The sequence below is a fragment of the Neovison vison genome, chromosome X (genome assembly GCF_020171115.1).
Source record: "Neovison vison isolate M4711 chromosome X, ASM_NN_V1, whole genome shotgun sequence".
NCBI classification, from domain to species: Eukaryota; Metazoa; Chordata; class Mammalia; order Carnivora; family Mustelidae; genus Neogale; species Neogale vison.
This window is the reverse complement of record NC_058105.1, coordinates 41,320,358-41,329,619: the sequence shown is the minus strand read 5'-3', so window position 1 is coordinate 41,329,619 and position 9,262 is coordinate 41,320,358.

Below are 9,262 nucleotides of genomic sequence, written 5' to 3'. Positions count from 1 at the left end.
GGACCCCAGGATCATGACTTGAGCTGAAGCAGACACGTAACAAATTAGGCCACCCAGGGGCCCCTAAATCTTTTTTATTTTTTTTTATCAACATGTAATGTATTATTAGCCCTAGGGGTACAGGTTTGTGAATCGCCAGATTTACACATTTCACAGCACTCACCATAGCACATACCCTCCCCAATGTCCATAACTCCACCATCCTCTCCTTACCCACTGCCCTCCAGCAACCCTCAGTTTGTTTTGTGAGATTAAGAGTCTTTTATCGTTTGTCTCCCTCCTGATCCCATCTTGTTTCATTTATTCTTTACCTACCCCCCAAACACCTACATTGCATCTCCACTTCCTCATATCAGGGAGATCATATAATAGTTGTCTTTCTCCAATGACTTATTTCGCTAAGCATAATACCCTCTAGTTCCATCCACGTTGTTACAAATGGCAAGGTTTCATTTCTTTTGATGGCTGCATAGTATTCCATTGTATATATATACACCACATCTTCTTTATGGATGAAGGACCTCAATGTGAGAAAGGAATCCATCAAAATCCTTGAGGAGAACACAGGCAGCAACCTCTTCCACCTCAGCCAGAGCAACTTCTTCCTTATTTTTTAATTAATCTTAACATAGTATATAAGAGAAACATTCACCTATGAGTGTTTTATCTATGGAAATCTGTAGATTTTATCATTGCTTAGGAAACAGCATAATCCCTAAAGTAGCAGCCTCATATTTATCTTCTGTCCTGTATTCCTTTGTACCAAAATACTATGGAGTTCTGTGTGTCTATTCTCATTCAAGTTGTTTTTCATGGTGCTTGATATGATGAGTGATTTTTTTTAAACAAATTCTGGATATTTTGACTATTATTTTGGGAGATTCATGATCTTATATCCCATTTCAATAAGTGGTCACCTCTTTTTAGATCTAGCTAATAGCTTTGGGCTAACTTTTGTGACCTTTAGTTCAAATGGCAGTTTAGTGTTCAGAGCTCAATTCAGTGCTATTCTGGCTGACTGTTTGGCTCTGCTAGTCTCCCTCTTGATCTCTTCAGTTGCCACCTGTGTGCCCAATACCACTGGGTAGGAGTTCATGAAATATTAAGCCTTGGTTGCTGATGCTGTGACAAACTGGTCCACCAATACTTCACACATGGCATGTGGAATAAGTCCCTGGTTAGGTCCTTATGACTATGCTGCTGTTACTGAATATGCCACCACTGCTCCTATAGTTGGGAAGGGTGGGTCTCCTCACTAAATCTTTGCTAGGTACACTTCACCCAGATCCTTTAGACAGAAAGAGTAGATTTCTTGTTCTCCTTTGTTTTTTGTCTATGCCTGTGAGAGCTTCCAGATTGTAGACCTCTTTGGCACCCAATCAGGAATATGTAAGAGATACAAAGAAAACACAATAGACTCACAGACACTACTGTGTCTTTCCTCACATCTTGAGTTCCCTGGCTTGTCACCTTCCTTCAACATTCAGAGTCCTTTTAATACTGTCTGTTGAATTATTCCTGCAGTATTTAGAGAGAAGGAGAAAGGAATGTTAGTCTATGTCATTTTGTCCTGAAACTGGAGGTAAGCTTATCTTTCCTGGTATCATTTTCTTCATACTACCATTTTCATAAACATTTGTCCGAAAATTTACCAGTGCCCTTAACACAGGAAGATCCTTAGTGACTGTTTTCCCTAATGCTGTATCTGGAAGGTTAATATTTACTAAATTTTGTCCTCTCTGTGTTGTCCCAAATGTACCAAACAAAAATCCTTGGACTTGGCCTCAATATATTCCTGTTATAATTAGGTAGCTCCATTATCAACAAAGATCTTGGTGGAGGGAAAATCTAATTCTCAAATACTACTCCAGTTCTCCTTCCTTATTAGAGTCATCTCAATGTCCAGATTCTAACACTTTCTGCTTTATCTCATTCATTTATTCATTTAGTTTAGGACTGTAATAAGTGAACCACTGAACTATGGTGTAAGGTCATGATATTAATGATAAACTTAAGATGCAATAGAAAGAATGTGGTAATTTTGTGAAGTAGGTCATCTGGAGGTATTGACTGCCCTGATTTTGGGGTGATGTGGATTTTGAAATCCCCTCCAGCACAAGCATCTGTTATTTCAGGTTCTGAGGTGATCCTAAGGAGACATTGAAACCAGTTTTGCTGCATATGACAGGAAATCTGGAATGATTAACCATCCTTTATAGCATCCATTTTAACTCCTTGTTTTAAAATCCTTTTATTTTACTCCAATGTAAATTTTGGAGGAATTGCTGAGATAATATCTTCACTGCATCAATTCTGAGGAGGAATTTGTACTTCATAGCTTCCTTGGAAAACTAATGTAAAGCTGATTGTTATGCTGATACTCTGGTTTCTATGACAACTGGAATGTGCTATCTAACGGTCAGAGGGAGAAACAGTTAGCAAGGATATTCATAGTCAGAAAGAATGGCATACATGCATCCAAAACAGGCCTACTGGGGAGTCTACTATCAATATGACTGTGATCATGTGTCTTTTTCCATGTGTCTTTGAGGCAGTGAGTTATTTTATTGGAGAATCTCGGTCTAATCTCCCTGGTAATTTGATAGAGTTTCAGCCCCTCCTGAGGGCAGTGGTGAAGAGCTGAGTCACCAGTATTTATTTAATTCCCTGGTCTCTGTACCATAAAATAGCCTGACACCTGTGCAGAGAGAGCCAATTTAACCTTTGATTCATTCATTTGGATTCTGTTAGTAGACATAGAATAAAATGTGGAAATCCAATAGAGGGTTAAATTAATTTTATGGTTTTTAAAAAATGTATGTAGTATTTTAAAATGTAACATTATGTATTAAAAATCCCCCTAACAAAATGGGTATACCTTGGGAAAAATATTGAATTCTAGTAAAGATCTAAATTTACCTTAAATTGTCCTTTATATTCAATACCAAAATAATTATTGGGAGTTCCTTTAATTACACAAAGGAAATTATAAAATTAATCTAGTGTTAGGTGCCAGAATAGCCAAAATATTTTTATTACATAAAATCATTACAAATATCTTTTAGTATAGTAAAATTTCCTTATTTGTTATTTTTAGGAAATACTCCATTCAGTTGCCTCTAAATTTCCACAGGCTACATAGTACAAGAAGTTCTGATGGGTTAGAATTTTAGTGATGTGAATTTTGGATAAAAGTGAAAAAAATAAATTTCAGTCTATGGATGTTGGTGTTCATGGGAGACATTTTAGTGCACTTACTGAAGAGGGGGAGGTTGGAGGGAGAGATAAACCATGAGAGACTGTGGACACTGAGAAACTGAGGGTTTTAAAGGGGAGGGGGTGAGAGGATGGGTGAGCCTGGTGGTACGTATTAAAGAGGACATGTTTGAATAAATGAAACAAGATGGGATTGGGAGGGAGACAAACCATAAGTGACTCTTAATCTCACAAAACAAACTGAGGGTTGCTAGGGGGAGGGGGATTGGGAGAAGGGGGGTGGGGTTATGGACATTGGGGAGGGTATGTGCTTTGGTGAGTGCTGTGAAGTGTGTAAACCTGGCGATTCACAGACCTGTACCCCTGGGGATAAATATATATGTTTATAAAAAATAAAAAATTAAAAGAGGACATGTTTGCACAGAGCACTTGGTGTTATGCATAAATGGTGTTGTGCATAAACAATGAATCTTGGAATACTACATCAAAAGCTGATGATGTATTCTATGGTGACTAACATAACACAATTAAAAAAAATAATAAATATGTACTTATTGGGGCACCTGGTTGGCTCAGTCAGTTAGGTACCAACTCTGGATTTCAGCTCAGGTCATGATCTCAGTGCTGTGAGACGGAGCCCTGTGATGGGCTCCACACCCAGTGTGGAGCTTAAGATTCTCTCTCTCTATCTCACCCTACCCCTCCCTTATCTAAAAAAAAAAAGAAGAAAGAAATGTACACTTATTAAGAAAGCACTCCATACGAAGATTTCTTTTCCTTGAGGTATATGCCAATCAATCACTCGGTAAATAATTATCAGAGTATAGCTTCCAAATCACTATTTCTATTGAGTATGACTATCAATAGATAACTAAAAATTTTTGATTGACAATTTTATTTCAACCTAACAGTAATTGGGGAAAATGAATCATTTTTTTAAAAAGCATAGGAAACTGATAATTGGGGCATTTGGGCATTTTGTTACTGTAAAAATTTTTATTTTATTTTAATAAGAACACTCGAAATAAAATCTACCCTCATAACAAAATTTTTATGTGTATATTATTGTTAACTATAGGTATAATATTATATGACAGATTCTCTGAAGCTTATGCATTATACTTAAACTTGATGCTTATTGACTAATAACTTGTCATTTTCCTCTCCACCCAGACCCTGGAACCACTGTTTTACTCTTTCATTCTATAAATTTGACTATTTTATATAGTTAATCTCGGTAGAATTTTACCATATGTGTTTTTTTGTGACTGGCTTTTTCCATTAAGCATAATGTTCTCAAGGTTCATTCATATTTTCACATATTTTAGAATTTCCTTCTTTTCTAAAACAGAATAATATTCTAGTGTGTGTGTGTGAATATATATATATTTTTTTTTCTGTATTCATCCAGCTGTTGATGGACACATAAGTTGTTTCCACATCTTGGCTATTGTGAATAGTGCTGCAATGAACATGGCAGTGCTAATATCTCTTCAAGAACCTGATTCTTCAAGAATATATTACTACATTATATATTCCTGTACTTAATTTTCTAAGGAACATCATACTGGTTTCCACAGTGGCTGCAATGTTTTGCATACCCACCAACAATGTGCAAGGATTCCAGTTTCTCCACAGCCTCACCAACATTTATTAACTCTTTAAAATTTTTAAAGATTTTATTTATTTGACGGAGCGGGGAGGGAGTGGCAGGCAGAGGGAGAGGGAGAAGCAGGCTCCTTGCTGAGAGCCCAACATTGGGCTCAATCCCAGGACCCTGGGATCATGACCTGAGCTAAAGACAGACACTTAACTGACTGAGCCACTCAGGAGCCCCTTATTTATTTATTTATTTATTTAATAGCCAGCCTGACAGGTATGAAGTGACAGCTCATTCTAGCTTTTATGACTATTCACATTGAGCATCTTTTCATATATCTGTTGTTATCTATGTCTTCCTCGGAGACATTTGTCTTTTCAGTTTCTTAGACCATTTTTAAATGAGTTGTTAGAGTTTGGTTTTTGGTTTTTGGTTTTTTCAAGGAGTTTGTTTTCTACAAGAGGTTTCTTATATATATTAAAGATTAACCTCATCGGATATATGGTTTGCACATATTTTCTCATTCCACAGGTTGCATTTTCCCTCTGTTGATTGCTTGTTTCCTTTGTGTTGCAGAAGCCTTTTAATTTGATGTAGGCCTACAAGTTTATTTTTGGTTTTGTTCCATGTTTTATGTCAAATCCGTAAAATCAATGCCAAGATCAATGTCATGAAGCATTTTCTCTGTGTTTTATTCTAGCATTTTTACACTTCCAGGTCTTATGTTTAAGTTTTTAATCCATTTTGAGTTGATTTTTTGGCTGTGTGTATAGTGTAAGATAAGAGTTCAATTTTTTTTTTGCATTTGAATAATGGGAAAACTGACCATGACCATTTGTTGATGAGATTACTCTTACCCCACTGAATATTCTTGGCACCTGTGTAAGCTTATTTTTAATAATTTATTTTAAGCTGATAACAACTTAACTTTAATCACATACAAAAACCACACCTTAATTGCCCCCTCATATTTTGTTATTGTTGTTATATTTACATCTCTTTCTATTGTATATCTTTTAACATATTTTTAAATTACAATTATTTTTAATGCTTTGTCTTTCATCTTTAATACCAGAATTAAAAGTGTTTTTCCCAGCACCATTATAGTAATACACTATTCTTTATTCATGTAAATATTTACACTTCCCAAAAGGTTTCATGCTTTCTCATGCAATTATATTCCTGGTTAAGATCCTTTTCCTTCTATCTGAACAACTCTGTAGCATTTCCTCTGAGGTGTGGCAAGTAATGATGGACTTCCTCAGGTTTTGTTTTTGGGTTTTTTTGAAGAGAGGAGTCTTTATCCTCCCCTTCATTTCTAAAGAACAGTGTTTCCAATAAACTTTTCAGTTCAATTATTTTCTTCTTCAGATCCATGAATTCTGGTTGGTACTTTTTAATATTTTCTCCTTGTTGAAATTCTCACTTTGATCATGTGTTGTTCTCTTGACCTTGGTGAGTAATGTTATGACAGTTGATATGAATTTTCTGTCAATCTCTATAAATTATTTATCTCAATTTTACTAGGGTTAGTTTCTGGAGATTTTTCTTTTTCCTTTGTTTGGAACATCATTTCCTGATTCTCATTTTTCTTGACTTTCTATGTTGATAACTATGCATTAGCTAAAGCAGGCACCTCTCTCAGTTTTTTTGGACTAGTGGAACACAGGAGAAGACCCTTATCCACAGCTTCTGGGGCTCTCTAGCAAGTCTTTCCCTCCTCCAGGAGAGGCAGGAATCTGTGTTTTTAATCTGTTTGCTTGGTGCTACACAAGGGGATGCTCTACGGCCTCTACTAGTCCAAACCATTATTCTCCCTCAGGAAAGGGAGCTAGATTATTAGAGTTCCAACACTGGAAAATCAGATGACATTTCTTTGGGCAGGCCTGGAATAGATGGAGTGTTGGATGCATGGATCAACTCCTTCCCTCTCGGGGGGAAGCTGAGAGCTGGGATTTTTCATCTGTTTACTCTATGCTGAGCAGTGGGAATGGAAGGATCTTTGGCATCTAATAATTCAAACCATCCTCTCCATTCTCTCCCAGGTGGCTAGACTGTGTCAGATTCATCAGTGATCCAAGACTGGAAAGAAGAAAGACAGTGCTCTGGGGAGCCCCTGAAGATATGTGGGTGTGTGGAACACATGAGCCAACTTCTTCCTTCCCTTGGGAGAAGCTGAGAGCTAAATGGTCTTTTCCTGATCATATAGCACTATGCCAGAGGCACAGACTGAGATTAGAAGGTGTCCTGAGTCTGTCTGCTGACTTTAGTAAGCTTAGTTTCATATCCACACAGGGTACAGGAGCATTTCATTTACATTCTGGATTTATCAAAAAAAGAATTTGTCCTTGAATTGTTGTTGAATTAGTGTGTTTGTGAGAAGAAGGAGGAGTCAAGACTTCCTACATCACTACTTTGCTGATGTAACTCCTATGGATTTTATTTCTTGATAATCATAGATAAAAATCAATGAATTTATGGTTCATGGATTGGGAAGATTAATATTTTCTCTTTATATTAATTTGATTTTGTTTTTAAACATTATAACAAGTTCTAGAAGATCTAGATCAGAAAAAAAATATTTGGATATTATAAAAGCTGAAAATTTCTGAGACTTGGGGGATACCTCAATAGGTTAGGAGTTGTTCAGTGCATATACTAATGATCAAAGAGAGCAAAGAAAGAAAGAAGGAAGGAAGGAGGTGTAAGAAAGATTTCTATGAGTACAGAAAATGAAATTAAATTACCAGAAGTTTATATACAAACTTAATAGTAGAGGATATATTGAGAGGGGACCACCAGGTGACATGCCAGTTCATTTAGATAGTTTTATGTTTAAGATACCTCTATTATTTTGATATTAACCTTTTATCATTTTTAGGATACATGAGAAATACACCATCAACATGACACATATTTTTTAAGGAATATATAAATATGAACAATAAAATATATTGAAACCTGGTGTAGAACTAAAACAAATAGACTTTTGGGAATTGAACTAAGAGCTTGATGTAGTAGGAGGACCCTAGTCTTGCCTTGTCCCTCAAACACAGCTTGATAACTATCATATCATTCTGAATACTGAAGATATTGACTTGAGGACTGACAACAAGCTTCATAACTAAATAAAGGAAAAAGATCACATCAAGAAAGGCAGAAAGTGCAGAGACATGTTTTGGGGGAGAAATGGATTGGGTGCTGTAGAGGCAGGGAGCCCTGGTTATGGAGAAAGGCAGGAGAGAGTGGAGTGCACAGGGATATGCATAAGAATACTTCCCCCAAACCCACTGGCTGTGAAAATGAGAGGGGCTTATTTTTGTGAGTTTTTTTTGTTTTATTTTGTTTTGTTTACAACTAGCAGGGCTTAAACATCAGAGTCTTAAAAGGCAGTGGGCTTGGCTGGGATAGAGCCATGAGGGTGCTGCCCTACAATACTGGAGTGGACAGCAATATCTGAGGATCACCTAAAGAACGAAGGAAGACTGTTCACTCTTCTGGGAGAGCATCAGTGAGAGGTAGTATTCACAGAGATGCCTTTCCAGGGACAAAATAACTGGTGGGAACTATTTCCTTCCTCCACCATTAAGCAAAGGCAAAGGGCATCTGCTGAGAGTGACTATCCCAGATTCTGGCTCTTTAGCCTGTTTGCCTCAAATTCCATGCCCCTGTGCTCTGGTGTGATTGCCCTTTTTGGTCAGACCTGCATCTGTCCCAGTGCAGTGAGACCATGCCCTATAATACCAGTACAGGCCCCCACTACAGTCCATCCTTAGCATTTGGTGTTTTAAAAAGTCAGGAGGCTTGGCTGGGATAGAGCACAAAGTGCATTGAGCTGCTCCAGGTGGGCAAGCAACCTGGATACAGAAAGCATGAAAAAAGTGATCTGAAAAGTACCTGGGACACAGGAGGTGAAATTTTCACTCTTCTGGAAGTGCTTCCCTGAAGGCAGCAACCACAGAGACCCCTTTCTGGGGACAAAGGAACTGGCTGGTGCCATTTCCCTCCCCTGCCCCTCCACATAAACAAAATTCAGTAAACAAGACAGTTCCAACACTGGCTGCCTGACCTGCTTACATCACGTCCCATCCTGCTGCACTCTGTTGGTAATGCTTTTCTCAGGCCAGTGTGCCGGGCCCAGTGCAGTGGGTCCCTTCCCCAGAAGACCGGCAGAAACCCACATACACACCATGTCTTCCAACCATAGAGTTCTACAAGGCTTCAGTTCTAGTGGAAATAACATCAGTTTTCATTTAATAAGCAGATCAGAACATAACTTACTTAAAATGTGCCATCCTCTTGACTAAGGCCCAAACACTCTCCACTGTAGACAGGGAGACCCTCTGTAGACAACGGACCTGAGGGATAGAGGAACTGAAACACAGCAGCAGAGTGTATGCAGCACACACCAGAGACATTTTATGAAGCACCAAAGCCTGTACAGTA